Source organism: Manis pentadactyla, chromosome 11 (assembly GCF_030020395.1).
Source record: "Manis pentadactyla isolate mManPen7 chromosome 11, mManPen7.hap1, whole genome shotgun sequence".
Classification (NCBI taxonomy): Eukaryota; Metazoa; Chordata; class Mammalia; order Pholidota; family Manidae; genus Manis; species Manis pentadactyla.
Genome location: NC_080029.1, coordinates 88,526,858 through 88,547,081, shown reverse-complemented (window position 1 = coordinate 88,547,081; position 20,224 = coordinate 88,526,858). Strand labels below are relative to the sequence as shown.

The 20,224-nt window shown below is 37.9% G+C and overlaps 1 long non-coding RNA gene across 1 annotated transcript in view; it reads right to left on the bottom strand.

The window, feature by feature from the left end:
- Nucleotides 1-992: 992 nt before the first annotated feature.
- LOC118914732 (uncharacterized) overlaps nt 993-20,224 on the bottom strand; it is a 65,175-nt gene continuing 45,943 nt past the window's right edge. Inside the window, exons 2-4 of the long non-coding RNA XR_008992560.1 lie at nt 11,743-11,824; nt 9,146-9,366; nt 993-1,134 (exon numbers count right to left, since the gene is read on the bottom strand). This is a non-coding gene — a long non-coding RNA (uncharacterized LOC118914732). The remainder of the gene's footprint in view (nt 1,135-9,145; nt 9,367-11,742; nt 11,825-20,224) is intronic.

Sequence of the window (20,224 nt, the reverse complement as noted above, 5' to 3'; positions counted from 1 at the left end):
TTGTACCATTTGTTTTAATGAAAAGATACAATTAACTAAGAGGGTAGACTATGTGGAGTCTTACAATTTATATACCTAAAATAGATTGAAAACAAATGAGAGGACATAAAACATATTCTTACCAAAGGGTTAAGGTCAATCATAAATATACCAAGCCAAAGAAGAATGGAATCATTTATTGTCTGCAGACATGTGTGTCTGTGCAGTATAAAGCTTGATCCTAGGGCTGTTAATAAGTTGAAGTTTGGCTCCTGAAATGGGCTCCAAGTCAGCAAGTTTGTAATTATTCATTTCACATGTCAAATCATTGACTCAACTACACAAAGACTTGATTGATAAATGCTGTTACTAAGACTAGTACCAAAGGTATGTTTAGTTCAAGGCACACCAAGTCAAGACTGAATCTCTCAATGTAGGATTTGAAACACTGAACCAGTGAGCTGGTCTCTAGTACCTTTCAGAGATGGATTAACTTTTCCAGTCTATCATAATCCACTTTCAATTGCAGCCTGCTGGGAGATCAAAGGAAATAAAAAAATCAGTCTCTTGGTCTTAAATTGATTAAAATATAAATTAGACACAGAAGCTGTACAGTAAAATCTGTTATTCCTCATGGTTGGTAAGGAGTTCTAGACAACCAAATATTGTGGTCAAGAGTCTGTATATGTTTAAAGAATTAGAAATAAAATATATCCTTAACTCCACATGTCATAATATAAAATAGAGTAATAAAATATTTTTGTAGTGATTCAAAAACCACTTCACTATTTTACAGTCTCAAAGTCACCATTGTAATCAGTTGTCATATTTGCTAACCAGCTCAGCCACCATGGAAAACAAGCCCCAATAAAAAAAGGAGCGGGCTCTGCAGAGCTGTTCCTCGGGGAGTTTCTCTGCCTGGGACTTCCCTAATCCACCCTCAAGGAGCAGCCCCTGTTAGCTGGTCGCCAGTTATGATTCCCTGTACTGTAATCTGTTTTCTGTACCTTTATGTCCTGTGACCCCACAATGGAATCTTTTGTTGAGAAGGTCCTAATATTTTGCCAGTCTCATTCTGTTCCAGATGTTGTCTTAGGTTCTCCATTTGTATACCTAAAGCCTCCAGCCAGGGTTGGTTCAGTTCCTTGCTGATGCCTGAGAAATGCAGATTGTTAATTTAGGAGGAGATTTCACATATTAGACTGCCGTTTCCATGCTTTAACAAAAGGGATTTCCTGGGGTGCCATTGCAGAAGACAGACTTATAAATATGGGAAGGAGCTAGGGAACAATGGGTAACCCAGGCTGACAGAGCCAGCTTTTCCCACTACTAGGGCCTCACACTTGAATATATATGGAAGCTTGAGACCTATACTTGAAGAGTACACAGGGTACAGAATTATAGCAATCAGCATCATTGATAAGAAAGATTTGCTGCATACACCAAAGACGGTGCTAATATGGGGTGACATTCCTTATCACCTACCCAAAAGGTGAATGGTTTATGTGGAATTTTAGAGGAAATGAATAGAACACTTAAGGAAATATTCTCCCATTAAATAACCATCTCCAAATGCTCTAATGTAGTTAAATAGGGGAATGACTAAAATATTGAAAAATATTTGTTAGGATTAATTCATTTGGAGGAAGTGTTATGTACACTGTTTCAGAATGAATTCAAGATGGTTAAGCTACTCGCATTCTATTATGCATTTCTCAAATTATCAACAGCAGTCCACATCATAGCACTCACTGCCTTTTGGGGTCTCGATCATTCCTGAGATGTTTTCTCATAAAATGTAATGAGAAAATCAAATACAATGTGGGCAGCATTTTATCATCATGGGAAAAAGGAGAATTGTTTCCTTGCGAAAATCATGTTTATGTATTAAAACAGCACTGCCTATCCACAGAGGAGAGAGAGAGAGCATAGATCAATAAGACACCTAGTCTCAGTAGAAAATGTCACAAAGAACATGAGCAAATCACAGAAGAGAACATGCAAAAGACTGGAGAACAGTTCTTTAAAAAAAATCCTTCCATAATAGTAATAAAAAAAGACCAAATATTTGGTAAAAATGGAGCATATATGTAAATAAAAAAGCATTATATAATAGAATAAGTTCTATATTGTTAACATGTAGAACATAATATATTAATATATAGTGAATATATTAACATATTAATTATATTATTAATATATAATAGTGACAAATTTATACACCCACAAACACTCTTTAGGAAAATGTACTAGTATAACATTCTTGATTATTTTAATGGATATTGGTTATCAGTACAGTCAAACAACACATGGTATATACTAAGGAAATTTAAAATTAAATGAAATAATGGCATGTTTATATAATATATATTGTGTATCCCTATAACATATTTTCACCAAATGTTCTCTTAAAGTTAATACTCAATTACCTTACACGTCCTCTGGGTGTAATGTCAGAGTAGCTGTGTTTGCCACCATTTGGGAAATATCAGGAGGGAGAAAGAAAAAAATGAAAGAAAAACAAGCCTGGGAGTATTGTTTGTTATGCTTTGTTACAAAATGGCAGTCTTACAAAGTCATTTCTTCCCAACATCTCAGGGCTATGAAGGAGGGGAAGATTTGTTTCTTTTTCATTAAAATAAGAATGAAGAAATTTACTTTGTAAACTTAAGTCAAAAAATGAAATCAAGGAGTGAATGTAAAGTCAAAATAGATACATATAAGTATGTAAAGAGATTAAGGTAGAGAATGAGAAAGTTTATGTGTACATTGCCTGGACAAATCAAGTACCAAAAAACTCAGTAACTATTATTCTCAGAAGCCGGATGGCTCAATGCTGTTAAGGCTGTGTGGTCTGAACTTGAATCCCAGCTCTATAACTTGCCAGCTGCATTGTCTGCAGCAAAGTGCTTTATACATTTCAAACCTTACTTTTATTGTTTAAAAATATGCCTTGCTGCTGTAACTTATTATATTATATAATGCTTTTTTATTACATATATGCTTTATTTTTACCAATTATTTGGTATTTTTTATTACTGTGGAAGGATTTTTTTTTTTAAAACCTGTTTTCTAGTCTTTTGCATGTTCTCTTTTGTGACTTTCTCATGTTCTTTGGCACATTTCCTGCTGAGATTAAGTATCTTATTGATCTAAGCTCTCCTCTGTGGTAAGGTAGATGACTATGGTAATGGTTAAAGCAGGTTGTATATACTTTCATATGCATGACGAGAGAGCAGGATTATAGTGGAGACAGGATCAAATATTGTTTAGAAATCAAAGTTTATAAAACTTGACAAGTGGTTAATAGATACTAGTGGCATTTTATATTAAAATACTAATATATTTTAAAAATAAATATGCTTAAATAGTGAACAAATAACTTGGTTACATTAGTGAAGTCTAACTGATGGGCCTAATATTAGTAGTGAGGGATCAAATAAGGATGAGCAGAGGTGGGAAACATTCTAGAACTTATCTTTCTCTGAGTTATACAGTAAATAGCTTCACTAGTTTTCACTTTTCTTTCCATAATTTTTTATATTTTCAAGAATATTTTAAATGACCACACATTCCTATTATAATCAGAAAAAAAGCAATTAAAATTAACTCATGTTTTAAAGTTATTTCTAGATAAGATGCTTTTCTATAGGCCTCCAAACATAGCTGATGGATGAACTGGATATACCTCAGTGATCACTAGGACGTTTGAACTTGCTCTCTTGCTCTCCTGCACCACCTCTAATTCGCAGCCTTCTTGACACCTTAGTTTTCCTTGTACTAAACCAGGGGCCTTAAGTGGGATGTTGGGCTGTGTAGCAGGTCTGTGGTGCCCTGCCAAAAGATAGGTCAAAAGGTCTTCACAGATGTAATTAAAGATTGAGGATGAGATCATCCTGGATTATCCAGGCCCACCTAATTCCAATGTCAAGAATCCTTCCTTAAAAGAGACAAAAGAGAGGAAGACACAATTAAAGAAGAAAAAGCCATGTGAAGACAGAGGCAGAGATGGGAGTGATGCTGCCACAAGCCAAAGAATACCTACAACCGTCAGAGTCTGGGAGAGGCTGGGAGAGGCCAGGAACGATCCTCACCTAGAGGCTCTGGAGGGAAGGCAGCCCTGCCAACACTTGATTTCAGACTTCCAGTCTCCAGGCGGTGAAAGATGAACTTCTGTTGCTTTAAGGCCACCTGGTTTGTAGTAATTTGTTACAGCAACCTCAAGAAACTAATACAGGCTGACAGGAAATTAACTGCATGAAAAACCTCTCTAAATGCCAAGTAAGCCCCTCTGTCATTTTCTTTTTAAAAGCAGCTATCTTCTTAGAGCTCCTTCTCTCCAAAACTAACTACAGATCACTGCCTCCTAATTCCGCATGTTTTCCTTCTTTCAAAGCCTGCATGGGCTTTGAAACAATAGTTCTCAACCTGCGGGTCATGGATACTCCATGGAGAATGATATTATGGCTGCATGTCTGGACTTCTTCTAGGCACTATGTAATATCTGTCATATGTCATTAACAAGAAAGATCTGACTTTTTATCTAAACATTTCCTTAGCAATCCTAGTAATTGAAAAGTGATCAATTTTTTGGTCTGATGATTAAACATACATAGTCACATTTATACAAGCATTTGGATTCAGAGACAAAGTAAGGTCAATGGGAAGATGGGGTGGGGTGAGGAGTTTTCTCATTTGAATCAGTTGAACTCCCAGGCAGGTTATATACTTACAGCTTTCTTTTCAGTGAGACAAAACTGGTCTGTTTATTTGGTTTCAGTAATTAGTTGTAAAGTTAGGTTGGGATTTTTTAGCCTATGGTAATTATTCTTTATGGGTCTGAGCCCTGAACAAAAATATTTTTTTAAGTTTTTTATTTAAGCATTGCTTTCTTAAGGTGAGCTCTGGCAAATGCTGTAAAAATGTATAAATCTGGAATGCTAGGAAGTATAGAAAAGGGAAGGAAATTACCTCAGTTTGGCAAGAGGCACAATGTTACTTTCTTTAATAAAATGCATCCTCTGTCTTGACTGGCCTGATGCAGTCCAATTGAGCATTTCATTGTATTCTGTCGCCTAGCCCTGCCAGCCAGAGGAGGCGGCTGACACCATGTACCTGAGGCTACAAAGAGCCTATGTGTGCCCACTCCAGTTTTCACATTCCTCAGAGGGCTTGAGGGAGAGCTGCTTTGTTATTTTTCCCAAGTCCTGTCACAAATGGTCACTGACAGGCACCCAGAAAGCCTGAGCAAGAACTGGCAGAGCTTGGTTGGCGCCAGAAGTGCTACATGTCCATAGGGTTGGGGGACAGGGGACAGAAAGAGGTGCCTCCTAAGGCACCCAGTGACGGTGCCCTAGCACTGGAAAAGATAATCAGCTTTTCAGGGAACAAGCAAACATCTGTGTCTGGGATGGAAGGGAAATTCTGACAGGAAGGGGATAAGGCTTGGGAGGATACGATGACAGGTCATAGAAGCCTGTGGACATCTATTTCTAGCCAGGGGCTACCTGGTTTCAACAGCATTCCAGCCAATCAAGTAGACAATTTTTGTAATAGGAAAATATTTCCCAAAGTATGCTTCCATGAATTTTCTCTAAAATTCCAAATGAATCTTTTACTAATGGGAACAATGATAAGTAATGCACACCTGTATTAGTACCACACTGTATTAGTACTACATGCAGCAAATCTTTCTCATCAATGATTCCAATGATCATAATTTGCACCCTTACAGTTATGCATATTATGATTAGCACAATTCATTGTACTTTATTAAAAGTTTTAAATATGAGGCTTAAAAATATTTCATAATTATTAGAACTGTGTTTAGCATGCTTTCTTAATATAGAAGTGACCTTCATATCTCTTGAATTCCCTATTTTAGTTCGAGAATATTAGTAAGAGAAATCAAATCCATTTCAGCCTCTGACTATATGATTCAAAGAGGACTTGACTCTGGTTCTCCTCACATTAGCCTCCATACCTGCCAGTCTTTTCTCATCTCAGTGTCATTGGCATATGGCAAGGATGTGAAGGTCACAGGCATTCAGGCTGGGACATAGTGCAGAGAGACAGGCAATTCTTAGCCTTGCCTGGATATGTATATCACTGATATGAGTCTTTTCATAGGGGTGACCATTTCAAGACAGTGAAGTATTTACTTATTATTATTAAGGATTTCATGGTCACAGGAAATATATACAAAGAAGTTGTCATTAGAAAGTCTCTAAGGAGAATCCCTGTAAATTTAACAGAAGGAAATTATATTTGACAGTAAAGGTGATTAATGGAGCAGTGAAACAGAAGCCAATGAAAGTCATTTCTTCTCTTTTCTCAGGACAGTAATAAGGCCAGTGACTTTCTCCAGTTCCTCAGTGAAATTATACTCTGTCAACCAACCATTGACTTCTCTCCTAGGAAAAACAAAATAGAACACAGCTATTCAAATTCTTGTTGCAAAGGATCCATTAGGTTTTACAAGGGGTTCAGAGGATAATTCATACCGTCTGTGTAATAGCAGAGTCATGAGAGCTGAGCTAATGTGTGTACAAACTGACCTCTTTTCACTAAAAATCTGCCTTATAACACTTAGTGAAATCTGATACAAGATAAAGGTTGCAGAGATTCTATCCCTGCCTCCATATGCATCTGTATGAACATATTATGGAAGAGGCAACGTTTAGAATGTGCCTTAAGACATGAGTGGGATTTTGAGAGTTAGAGATGATAAGATATTATAGAAATAAGTACAAGACTAATGTCTAATGTCTAATGGGAGACACAATGTCTAAGAGAAAAGGCAAGTCTCTACTCAGGAGGCAATAGGAAATTAATGAAAATTTTTAAAATAAGAGGGGATATGTCTGAAGTGTTACTACTACATGTTGGCAGCCATGGTGTAGACGGGGAAAAAGGCAACAGAGATCCATTTTGAGGTCTTTTGAAATAATGTGAGAAGTAATTAGGACTTGAATTGAGATGGGAACAATAGAAATAAAAAGGAATTAACATAGTTCTGAGCAGTTAATAGAGTAAAACTACCTAATTTTCTCCTCCTCTTATCCATAATTCCCTCCACCTTTCCACATCCAAATACAACTGGATGGAAAGACTAGGTGAGCTATGGGGTCGGGGGGTGTCTTTAAAAAGGAATGTAAAAGGAGGAAGGCGGAGGAAGATGATTTCAACAGTAAATTTTTAAGTACTGAGTTCCAAGGTGTCCTGAGCAATTGTGCAAAAACAAGCAGAGGAAATAATGTCATGCTGAATCCCAGTGTCTGATACTGTGGCATTTGACTACCATTAGTGTCCAGGATAAAAGCTAATATTATGCATAAAGGAAAAAAGCAGCAAAGTAAATTTTTCTAAACTCCTAATGTATAGTTGTTGAAAATGATCGGAAGTACATGGACAAAGCATTAACCATCTGGGCACAGGTACTTAGCTGCTGCCTTTTGTGTTGTTACAGGAAGAGATGATTCAGCTGTGTTTCCCACAGCTCTGCCTGTTACTGTTGAGGACCATTTTAGACAAATGGAGATGATCTATATTAAACTCTATTAATAAAATACTTTCCTTTTATGACAAACTACTGGCTTTATGTCTATAATAGCAATATAAAGTTTCCTTTATAGACAAATATATTTAAGTAAGAAGTTAAGTGAAAAGTTAAAGGAAAATACTAAGTAATAGTATGAGAATAGAAAAAATCAAGGTGGTTTTTAAATGACTAAAATTTGAAAAACACTGATTTAGACAAGGAGGACTGCCTTTAGTATCCCCTAATACTATGTTTAGCTGCATATACCCAGTCTGCACGGTGATCATCTTGGCGTCATTTGCTCGAATCTTCGCATCTGATACGAGGCTGGCTGAGTGTGGGAGGATCTATTTCTAATTGCTTAAAGGGACAACAACAAAAGTTAAAGTAGCCACTGCCAGTACGGTACAGTTCAGATTAGCTGAAATTTTATTTTCTGTTCTCACATTATTCATCAGATTAAATTTTGTCTCCCTAACAAAATTGTCATCTCTTGAAGGCAATGGTAGGCAGAAACTCTGGTGGGTAAAGCAGGAGTTTAGAATTGAGCTCTGGCTTCAAATCCTGGCTCTGTCACTTGCTGTCTGTGCAAACTGCAGCAAGACACCTGGCCACTTTGAGTCCTATACCAAGAGGAAAACAGTGCTATCTCTGTGAGGTTATCTGAGGAATAAATGAAAGAATGGATGTGATGCCCTCACTGGAGGTGACACACCATGCCGGTCACTGCTCATAGCAGTTGTGTCAAGCGCGGCTCCTGCCTGCTTGCCTGACCTCATCTATTCTGCTCAGCATCTCTCACTGTGATCGCGCTTTCCTGTTCTTCGCCTGTCCCTGAGTTGCCTTCTCATCCCATTCAGACCCTTGCATTCTCTTCTGCCGGGAATGCTGTTATCGAGATTTTCAAGTCTCTTGCTTCTTCCTTAAAATAAGCTTCAGTTTAAATATGATCTCTTCAGAGAGCTCTTGCCAGGCACTGTATTGGAAACGCCCCCAGGGCCAACCATTCCTACCTCTTTATCCCCCTCACTTAAATTCTATTTACAGAGCTAATTACTATCTGAAAGTGCATTCTGTATTTATTTGCTTTCTCATTGGTTGTCTCCCCCCACCCCCATAGAATACATAAGTTTGTCTGTCTTGCTTATCACCATATCCCCAGCCCCTAGAATAGTTCTGATATATTTTGGGTACTCAGTAAATATTTACTAAATTTTATTTATATATTGAGTGAATAAAATAGAGTGATTCAAAGGGAATTTTTAAAAATCACTACAAAAATTAAAAAGCACTTGCTAAGTACTAGGTGGAGAGAGATTCTAAATCAGTGTAAAAAGTTGTTTGTCCTAGGTGGGTAAAGAAAATAAAAACATAAGAAATCACCTATATACTATACTGCAAGACAAACTATTTTTGTCTTGTTTTCTGACTGGAAGTTAATTCATGGAACATTTTAGACTGTAACTATAGGGGGAGGTCAGAGAAGGCACTGAACAGGGAGAGGAGCCTGGGAAGGCTTCAGCAAGGAAAGAATGGAAGGGCACGGGACGAGGATCCTCAAACCAGTGGTCCATCCTTCTAGAGCCCTGTTGGGGGCTTTCACGACAGACCCCAATGAAGACACACCTGCCACATGTCTGCTGACTGCCTGGTAGTGGCACATCTGTGAGCGAGAGGATGGTATGTGAGCCTTTCACACCTTCTGTTTTCCTCATGTCTCCAGTTGGGTTCTTCAGAGGCTGCAGAGGCTGTGTGTGTGTTTCTTTTCCTTGGCTCCCAAGTCACATCAGTCTGCTTCTGGTGCTTTGGCAACCCGGCATGCTTCCTCCCACTAACGACAAGCCTGTCTGCAAAACAGAACAACATCTTTGAGATGGGGTGTTTATCTGGGCAGCACACAGCCTCTGCAGCCCACAGGAGCCCCTCCTTCACAGGCATTGCTGAACGGGGCTCACCTGATGAAAGCGTGAACTGTGCATGCCTGATTTGATTTACGGCATGGCCGGCTCATTAGGCGCACTGGCCTGAGGAAGCCAGTCGGCTGTGGGGACAAATGTTTGTGTAGCTCTGTGGTGCCCACAGGGTTGTTTGCAGCTTGGGGGCTGGAGTACAAAGGGGGCAGTGATAAGGGGCTCTGGAATCCATGGCTGGCTCAGGGAGCGCTAACTGCCCAGGAGATTGATATCTAGGGTGCAAAGGCTAAAAAAATTAGATTAATTTAGCTCAGCTGTGCTCACTGAAGGATTGGGTTGCAGCTGGGGCTGAAACAGTAGAGATCAGACCTCAGCAATCAAGGGGCAAGTCTCAAGTTGGAAGGAAGGGAGTAAGATGGATTGCCTCTCTGCATGCCTGCTCCCCAGGAAAATGATAGCCTACAAAGGCAGCCTGGCCATCCAGATAACCCTATAGAACACCAGTAAAAAGTAAGTCATCGTCCACAGACTGGGTATTGGAAATCGGGAGCACTGTCTTCTAATCCTGGGAAAGTTAGGACAAACTACTTTGAAAATGTTCTCAACTTCAGTCTCTTCCTCTGTGAAAGAAGAGGAATTTATCCTCATATATCCATCATACCCTTAAAAAATATCTTCATCTGTTAAGTTTGCCTACAAAAATTCTTCACACTCCCATTTTGATTCCTAGGTGGAAAACCTAGTAGACTTCAAATTCCACATCACATACATTTTTTTCACCAAAAACCCATTGCTCTGTGTTACTTTCAAGGGAACAACTCTTAAATATAATGTAGAAAATTATCAACCCTTTAGTAAATTATCAATTCTTTTCACCTCTTTTGATAAATTTATTTTTAAAACTTGACATTTATTGAACATTTACTATATGTCAGGCACTGTGCAAATGCTTTATATAAAGAGGAGAATCATTGTCCTATTTTATATATGTCATTTAAGAGTAATAAATAATACAACTTCTTTTCTCCAAAGCATCCAGTCTTGGATGATAAATTCTATGCTTGCCCATATATTATTAATTCAGGGATTAGAGTATGTGTGCATTATTAGCTCAAACAGTGGTGATAGATAGAGTGAACCCTGATAAGGTCCAGACTATGAAATTGGCCATGAAAAATGAACGAAGCAAAAACTAGGTGAAGAAAGGCCTTCTTCTTATAATGTTTCATTCAGACTATGAATGCCATTTGGGGGTTAGATTGAAGCTGATGCAAAAGAGGTCATGGGTTTTTAAAACAGAACTGTAAAAAGTGCATCTCAAAGAAGGCAGGTGCTACTGGGGAATTCCATGTTGCATAGCAGAATAAAGATCAGTCTGGTAGCTAGGTGACCAAGACATCAGCACCAGCTCATTAGGAACCAGCCCCATGATCCACAGCAAATCACTTCTTCCTAAATGTTCCTCATTGTAAAATATAGGCACTATATAGGAAAATTCACTGAAAATTAAATAGTCTTAAACCCATGAAGAGATCAGTCCCCAATTCTGCTTTTCAGAAAGGTCGAGTATTTCCCAGTTACACATCTACTAAGAAGTGCAGGAAAGAGCTAAAACTCATACCTCCCAGTCACTGACTCACTACAGTTCTGTCACACACTTTGCAGTCTTATAATGACTGGTACAAGTCCAGGTCCTCAATGGAATGCAAAGTGAAATCAAGGAATAGCCACAAACCACTATTTCAATAGAGCCACAAAATCAAACATTTACAGAGGACAAAATTAACATTCTTGGATCAGTTCAGTGGCAGGCAAAAGATTTTACAACCAGAACTGCTTTGACATAGAAATTCATGGAATGGCATCCAGGGATAATAGGAAGTACATTACCTTTCAGAGAACAGCAATGTCATTTAAGCGGCCCCAGATTCAACCAGCACAGAAATAAAGAAGGAAGACTTCTGCACAAAGGCCATTAATGATAGCAAGAAAGACCATTAGTAACTTTTAAGCAAGCTGGGCCAGTAGAGTTGTAGTACAGAAATTAGACTTTGGAACAGGAGTTTTAAATGCAGATGCCTGCAAGGATAGGAAATTGCAGAAGTGAAGAAAATAAGCTGGGAGGAAGAGACAGCGAGGGGTGTTTGAACTGTGGCAATTTGGAAAGACTACGCTGTATCACTATTCAGTTTCAGTCACTTGTATCTATGTTGGAATGTATGGCCACAGTGATGTGATCTTGCAATTTTTCAAGAAAAGACAGAAATCAGGATTTTTTAAAGTAAATCCTCTCAATTTTTTCATGCTTACCATAAATTAAAACAAACAATTCATGAAAAGTTCAGACCAAACAAAACACAGGTCTTGTGCAGCCATTTTGTAACATTCGCTCCTGTAGATGGAGAGAAAATATAAGAGCATTAGAATTAAAAGAGCAAGAAATGGCGCACAGATTCCCAAGCCTTGGAGTTGTATGGGAAAGAGATGGGGTTGACTAATGCTCAATGAGGAAGAGTGGAGCCAAGCCCAGGCTGATTTCCCCTAGTCATCCATATCCAGCCGTGACAGGGGAAAAGCTCCCTCACTTTCAAATTTAATGAGTCACTTTTGCAATTAGGAAATCTGGTCAGTGAGCAAAGCCAGTCAGAAAGCCAAGAGATGGCAGTGGGTACAGCAGTAAGATACAAAACACTGTTTTGAATGTCTCAGTATGACTGTGCATTGTTTCTATTTAGGCAAATCTCTTCTTACATGAAAAAAGGAAAATGGAGCCTGCTAAAGACTGACTATGTTACCAACCAAACTTAAATATTCCTTTTATTACTTGGTCAAAGCACTTGAGAAACATGGCCAATAGTCAGTGCTCTCTTTCAGTGACCCACATTTTATGTTCTCATTGTTTGCAGCTGAGAAAAGTAGTATACTATAACTGCAGTTCTCTTTTGGCTAATTTTCCCTCCCGGGAGTTAATAGCTGCCTCTATTTTAATGGCCCTATTATTAATTTATCACCAAACCTCAATTAGAACTCTAAACTCTTCTTTCATGGAATGGTCACTCTGTGTCTGCTGCGTGGCCGTGATCCTGGGTCTTCACCTCATCATCAAGCGGGGAGTTCTCCTTGCCTTTCTCCTCCATTGTACCCCTTGAATCATGTATCTCTGTCTTTTGCTTCAACAGAGATACTAGTAGAGCATCAATACCAGTTCTTGAGAAGAGGTGTAGGGTGGTTGATTGTTTAGGATTTTTTTTTGAATTTTATTTATTGGTAATTTATTCATTTTCTTCTATTTGATTAACAGTTTGACTAGGTAGGGAAGTCATTTCCCTTTAAGGTTTGAAGGCATTGCTTCATTTTCTTTTAGCTTCTGGTGCTGTCCTGAGAATTCTGTGCCATTCTGATCCTGACCCTTTTTATGTGGTGTGCTTTATTTCTCTGGACACAAGTACATATGATATTTATGCCAATGTTCCAAAATTTCTAATATCTAATTCATGAAGGCTGGTCTACATTAGAAACTTCAGTTCACATTCACTTTTGAATACTGGCAAAAATAACAAGTCAGATCTCTCATTTGTTTCACTATGGCCTACAAAAAAAAAAAGAAAGTTGGTTACAAAACAAAGAATCTCATGTTAGCATAACTCTTTTTTCTGTGTCATCGGTTTGGCAGGCCTTTTTTTTTTTTGTCATTTATTGTTCTAAACACTCAGTGGGCCCTTTCAATCTTTCAATCTGGGGGCTTTGCCCCTTCAGCAGTTCTAGAAAATTTTATTTATTTGATAATTCCTCCCCTCTGTACTCTCTTTGTGAAGTCTCTACTGGTCAGATAACAGATTATGTTTTAATGCTCTAATTTTAAAATTATTTTCCTCCTATTTCCTAGTATTTTATTAAATCCTAATTTCTGGATTTCCTTAACTCTGTCTTCTAAATTTTCTGTTTGATTGTTCATTTCTATCAGTTCTTCATTTCCAATAGTTCTTTCCTATTCTCTGAATTATATGTGTCATGAATTATATAATTATACATGGTATACATATGCACATATATATATATGATATATATAAGGTATGATATATCCTATAATATATAGTAGTATTGAATTATATAATACAGATATTATCAATAAATATGTAAGAAAGACTATTAATACATAATATATCAGTGTATTATATAATATATAATTTAGAAAGATAGATAGATATAGACTTAATATGCCAAAGAGAAGTACATATTGTCTCAGCTTAGTGTCCGTCTCAGGAGCCTTCTCCTCTATCACAGTGCGCCATCTTTTGGTCTACCCATTCCATTTCATATATTTTCACCCGGGAGCCATTTTCAGTGAGTCCAGACATAAGAGGGAAAGGATAAACTTATTCACTGAGTTCCCTTTTCCTCATATTTGAGATATTAGTTAGAATTCTAATGTTTTTTTTTATATCACTCCCCAGCGCTGCTTCTGGGAGTCGGGGCAGAGCTTCACTCTACTACAATGCTCTGCTTCTCAGGAGAATTTTGTTTCTCTCCTTAGCCACCAGGTTTTAATTGTGGAAGCAGATTACCTGAAAACTGCAACTTTCTGGATTCTTTATTTTGCTTTGTTTGGTTTGATTTGTGGGGTATTGCAGTTAAAAGTTTCCATCATGAAGTATGAGTCCACTATCTTAGTCTACAGCTCTGTGGTACAAGTGCAACTAATCTCCTAATTCACCATTTCTGCAAGATTAAAAAAGATGTATGATTGGGTTTTATTAAAATAGAGATCATAGGAATAAAGGATAGCTGATGATTTTATTTGCATTTGTTCTTTCATTTTATCCATTTGAGCATGGGAAGAGCTCATGCAGTAGACTTCAGAAAGAAGGTCTAAGATCTATACCTTGATACTGATAATTAATGTTAGGTAATATAGCAGACTTATTTTTAATGTATTGAATTTATGCACACATATTACATGTAAAATGTGCATATAAAATAAAGAAATATCTACAACCTGACTTAATTAGTTTTAATGAAAAAATATATAAACCAAAAATGTAGCTAAGAAAGAAAACCTTTAAATGCTGCACAAATGTTTTCTTCCCAAACTAAACTATATCATTGCCATATAGAGGTTCCTAAGTATATTGTGGAGCTCTATTTTGAATTAAACAGTCCATTCTTTATCATAAGTCTTAGTTTTTAAAAAAAGTATTTAGTCGGAATCTGTGACTCCACATAAAGAGAAATAAGAACGTTTTAAATTGCTTATAACAGGCAGACTACATGAAATCTTTAAAAAATGCTGCACCTTTCGAAGTGACCAGAAGTTCTTTCTGAATAACTCCATTGACTTCTGGTGTTTACATTGGCTTTTATATGCTTGCTTCCATTCTCTCAATAGGATGAGGACAAATAGGACGAGAAATAGAGTCAGAAGGTAATTTTATTAATTAGGGTATTTGCTTATCTGGAATGAACCAAGGAGTCTTTTGCCCTAAACAGTGTTTTTAAAATTACAAAACAAATAAAAGCTTTAAAATATACCTTTTGTTTCACAGAAGTTTTCATAGACCATGGAGTCCCAGGGTTGGTGATGTATATAGCTAAGTTAACAATTTGATGGTGAAATTCCTTAGTGCCAGTTAATGGGAAATAATCTTCCAAATTCTTGTTAAGGTTTATATTTTTCAGAAAATGTATACTTAGGGGCATTCACAAAAAATACATTTATAAATAAATATCACCTTGGGCACAGATCTTTCTAGAACAGTTTTGTTTTTCTGTGTTTTATGATTTGTAGTGGTGGCTTGATTTAAATATATGAATATCAGGACTGCACTTTCTCTGACTTTGGGGCTCCAGCCTGCATTGCTTCTCTATTTTTTCTTTAGTGATGGTAAACAAAGAAATAAAAATAAAAGATCACTTGGTAAATATCCAGATGAATTTCTTCAAACCATTTCTAATTGGCTTTCCAGAGAAAATTATATTGAAGTAATTTACATTCTTAACTGCTACTTTAAAATAACAGTATTTCTCTGTAAATAGATGAGCAGTACTTCCAATACTGATAGGTAGAGACAACACACATAAACACACACACACACAGACATTTTGAGAGAAAATAAAAAGTCCACTGAGCAAGTACTACTCTATTCTTCAGACAGTGGACTTACTGCTCGGACAACCTCACAATTAAGCCTCTTCAAATTTGAAATATATATATGGTGCATTTTAATATACTTGTAGCTTTAATCTACTGTGGGGTGTTTTCTTTGTGTAGAATTTATTGTATTCTCCTCCACAACTGTGAGAAAAATGAACAGACTAATAATGTTTTTTATAATCAGTTTTGTGATCTTTATTATGTGCTGAGATAGACATGATTTCTATAGAACTAAATTTCCCAAGTTAAAACATATATAAAAAAACATGTGTATTTGATTCAGATTGTTATATATATATATATATACTTTTTACTGATAATATTCAGAAAGGCATCTAATAAAAAAGTGAAGTCAAATGTACTTTCAGTATTGTACAATCACTATGTTAAAAAGTACAACTTGAGACTCAACTTAAAGGAACAGTTTTTGAGTAATTCATTGAAAGTATATTGTTGTATGTTTCCATTTCTCTGTTTTTTCCCTTCCATGAAATTTAGGTTGTTTTACTAAGTTATAGGTAGATCTCTCCTTTTCAGCTGACCACTGACTGTTAATTTCTCTTTGCAGAATATTTCATTGGGAGATGGGAGCAAGAATAATATTCATGTGACTAGTCCTCTTTTTGAAGAACATGTCAGTATCTAGAGTCAAATTTTGAGGCTAAGACTTTAATCATTCTTAATTTTCTTATCTATAATTAGGACTTTCTAGTAATAACTTTATGCTTTTGTGGCTTAGAATGCTTTGCACTCACTTAGGTAGAATGTGAGATTTATAAACTTCTTAGTAGTTAAGTGATTTAATGATATAAGCACTGTAAATGCAATTTCTCTGATGTCAAACTATCAAGAAAGCACATACACACCTCTGATTCATGGATTTGTGCTTTATATCACAAGTTGCCAGGAGCCTATTAGACCGAAATAATTACCTTAAAGATGTCCAGAGAGAAGCATCTCCATATAGGAAGCAAGATTCCTCTGAGAGGTACACTACCCTGTTTCTCTTGTCCCATCATGAAGTGTGGCTATTATGTGGTTGAAGCGGATTATGAATGATAGTGGGAGGAGGTGTTAACTTCTGTTGACATAAATATTGTTTTTTAATTTTATTTACTTTTTTATTAAGGTATCATTAATATACATTCTTATCAAGGTTTCACATGATCAACATTGTGGCTACTACATTCACCCATATTATCAAGGTCCCCACCACATCCCATTGCAGACACTGTCCATCAGTGTAGTAAGATTCCACAGAGTCACTCCTTGTCTTCTCTGTGCTACACTGTCTTCCCATGACCCTCCCACACACCATGTGTGCCAAGCCTAGTGCCCTTCAATCCCGTTCTCCCTCCCATCCCAGCCACTCTCCCCCAGTCCTCCCCTTTGGTAACCCTTAGTTCCTTCTTGGAGTCTGTGAGTCTGCTGCTGTTTTGTTCCTTCAGTTTTGCTTTGTCATTATACTCCACAAATGAGGGAAATCATTTGGTACTTGTCTTTCTCTGCCTGGCTTATTTCACTGAGCATAATACCCTCTAGCTCCATCCATGTTGTTGCAAATGGTAGGATTTGTTTTCTTCTTATGGCTGAATAATATTCCATTGTGTATATGTACCAAATCTCGTTTATCCATTCATCTACTGATGGACACTTAGGTTGCTTCCATATCTTGGCTCTTGTAAATAGTGCTGTGATAAACATAGGGGTACATATGTCTTTTTGAATCTGGGATCTTGTTTTCTTTGGGTAAATTCCTAGGTGTGGAATTCCTGGGTCAAATGGTATTTCTATTTTTAGTTTTTTGAGGAACCTCCATATTGCTTTCCACAATGGTTGAACTAATTTACATTCCCACCAACCTTGCCAGCATTTGTTTTCCTTTGTCTTTTGGATGTCGACCATTGTAACTGGTGTGAGGTGAAGTATCATTGTGGTTTTAATTTGCATTTCCCTGATAATTAGCAATGTGGAACATCTTTTCATATGCCTGTTGGCCATCTGAATTTCTTCTTTGGAGAATTCTCTGTTCATATCCTCTGCCCATTTTTTAATCAGATTGTTTGCTTTTTGGGTGCTGAGGCATGTGAGTTCTTCATATGTTTGGATATTAACCCCTTGTCAGATATGTCATTTCAAATATATTTTCCCATATTGTAAGATTCCTTTCTTTCCTACTGATGGTGTCCTTTGCTGTACAGAAGCTTTTTAGTTTGATGTAGTCCCATTTGTACATTTTTGCTTTGTTTCCCTTGCCTGAGGAGATGTGTTCAAAAAAAGTTGCTCATGTTTGTATCCAAGAGAGTTTTACCTATGTTTTCTTCTAAGAGTTTTATGTTTTCATGACTTACATTCAGGTCTTTGATCCATTTCGAGTTTACTTTTGTGTATGGAGTTAGACAATAATCCAGTTTCATTCACTGAGAAGTCTGATGATAGTCTGATGGGTTTTCCTTTGTATGTGACCTTTTTTCTCTCTCTGGCTGCTTTCAATATTCTTTCCTTATCTTTAATCTTTGCCATTTTAATTTTTATGTCTTGATGTTGTCTTCCTTGGGTCCCTTGTGTTGTGCATTCTGTGTACCTCCATGGCCTGAGAAGCTATCTCCTTCCCCAGACTGGGGAAGTTTTCAGCAATTACCTCCTCAAAGACACTTTCTATCCCTTTTTCTCTCTCTTCTTCTTCTACTTGTACCCCTATAATGCGAATGTTGTTCAAAGACACTTTCTATCCCTTTTTCTCTCTCTTCTTCTTCTACTTGTACCCCTATAATGCGAATGTTGTTCCGTTTGGGTTGGTCACACAGTTCTCTCAATATTCTTTCATTCTTAGAAATCCTTTTTCTCTCTGTGCCTCAGCTTCTTTGTATTCCTATTCTATAATTTATATTTCATTTACTGTCTCCTCTACCTCATCTGACCTGCCTTTATATCCCTCCATTGCATGTTTCATTTCAGATACTGTATTTTTTAAAGTTTCTATCTCTTTCTTGAATTAGTCCCTGAGTTCTTGAATATTTTTCTGTAGCTCCATGCACATGTTTATTATTACATTTTTTATTTATTTTATTTTTTTAAATTTTGGTATCATTAACCTACAATTACATGAAGAACATTATGTTTACTAGGGTCCCCCCTTCACCAAGTCCCCCCCACATACCCCTTCACAGTCACTGTCCATCAGCATAGTAAGATGCTGTAAAATCACTACTTGTCTTCTCTGTGTTGCACAGCCCTCCCTGTGCCCCACACACACATGTTTATTATTTTTATTTTGAAATCTTTTCAGGTATACTGGTGATTTCAGTTTCACTTGGCCCTCTTACTGGTGTTTGTGGGATTTGGGGTTGTACCAGGTTCTTTTGACATTTCATATTTGTAATGAATAATATGGAATAATAACTTTGTGTAGGCGGTGCCCTCTAGTGCCCAGATGCTCTACTCTCTAGAGCTGCTCAGGCCCTGGAGCCATGGTGGGGTCACAGTGAGCGGTGCTGGTGCCTGCTGGGAAGAAAGAGCTTTCTCACTTCCTGGCTGCAGTGCCTGCCTCCACTGCCAGGGCCAGTGGGCCAAGTGTGCAGGGAGCAGCCTCTATGCTATGCCCCTGTAGCTGCCATAGGTGTGACACCCTCTGGCTGGACTGGTGCAATGGTGGGGGCAGCAGGTTTGAGAGTTGGTGCCAGGTAGGAGGAAGGAGTGGCATCTTTGTATCACAGTGGGGAGCCTAGGAGCTGCATTGCTAGCCAAGGGGATGGAGCACCTGAAGCTCTTGAAAGTACTCAACCTGGTGGATTGAGTGCACTGGAATAATTTTATCCACCTGCCCTTTCTCCTGAGCAGCAAGCTCTGTGTAATCTTTGCCCCTTTAGCAGCCTGCTCACGTTGGGAATTCTCTCAGAGTGTCTGCCTATCTTTTGTCCCAGAACAGTCAGTTGTGGGTACCTGTTCTCCACAAGTGGCTGGAATCTCAGTCTTCCTGAGTATTCCAACTGTCTCAGCTTTCCAACCCCACTGCTCTCCAGAGCATCATGTAATGTAGGTTTGTGCTCCCAGAGCACATCTCCCCAGCTGGGTGTTCAGCAGTCTTAGGCCTCCTCCCCCTCCCTGTTGCATTTCTCTTCTTCCCTCCAGTGAGCTGGGCTGGGGAGGGCTTGGGTCCTACCGGACTGCGGCTTTGCTACTTTACCCTTTTCCGTGAGATCTTCTCTTTTCCCCAGATGTAGGCAGTCTATCATAGTCTTTCCTGTTGCTCTTTCAGGATTAGTTGTATTTGCTATATTTTCATATTATATGTGGTTTGGAGAGGAGGTTTCTGTCTCACTTCTCACACCGCCATCTTTAATCCCATCCCTGTTGACATAATATTTACTGGCAGGCATCCTGACTTCATTACTACCTCTGTGTTCCCTGCACAGCCCTATAAATAGCCAACAGTCCTTGGTGACCAAAAGGAGGAGTGTTGGTACTGGTAACATTAGTAACTAATTTGGATTAGACCATAGTCCTTCTCCCTGGATGCCAAATCATTCTTATCTAGTAGGAGGTTTGACAATGTGTTAGGAGCAAGTCTAGCATCCTGGTGACCCACTCAGGAAAGTACATCTGGGTGGGACTGGGTTCAAATAGGAGTGCCACATTCTG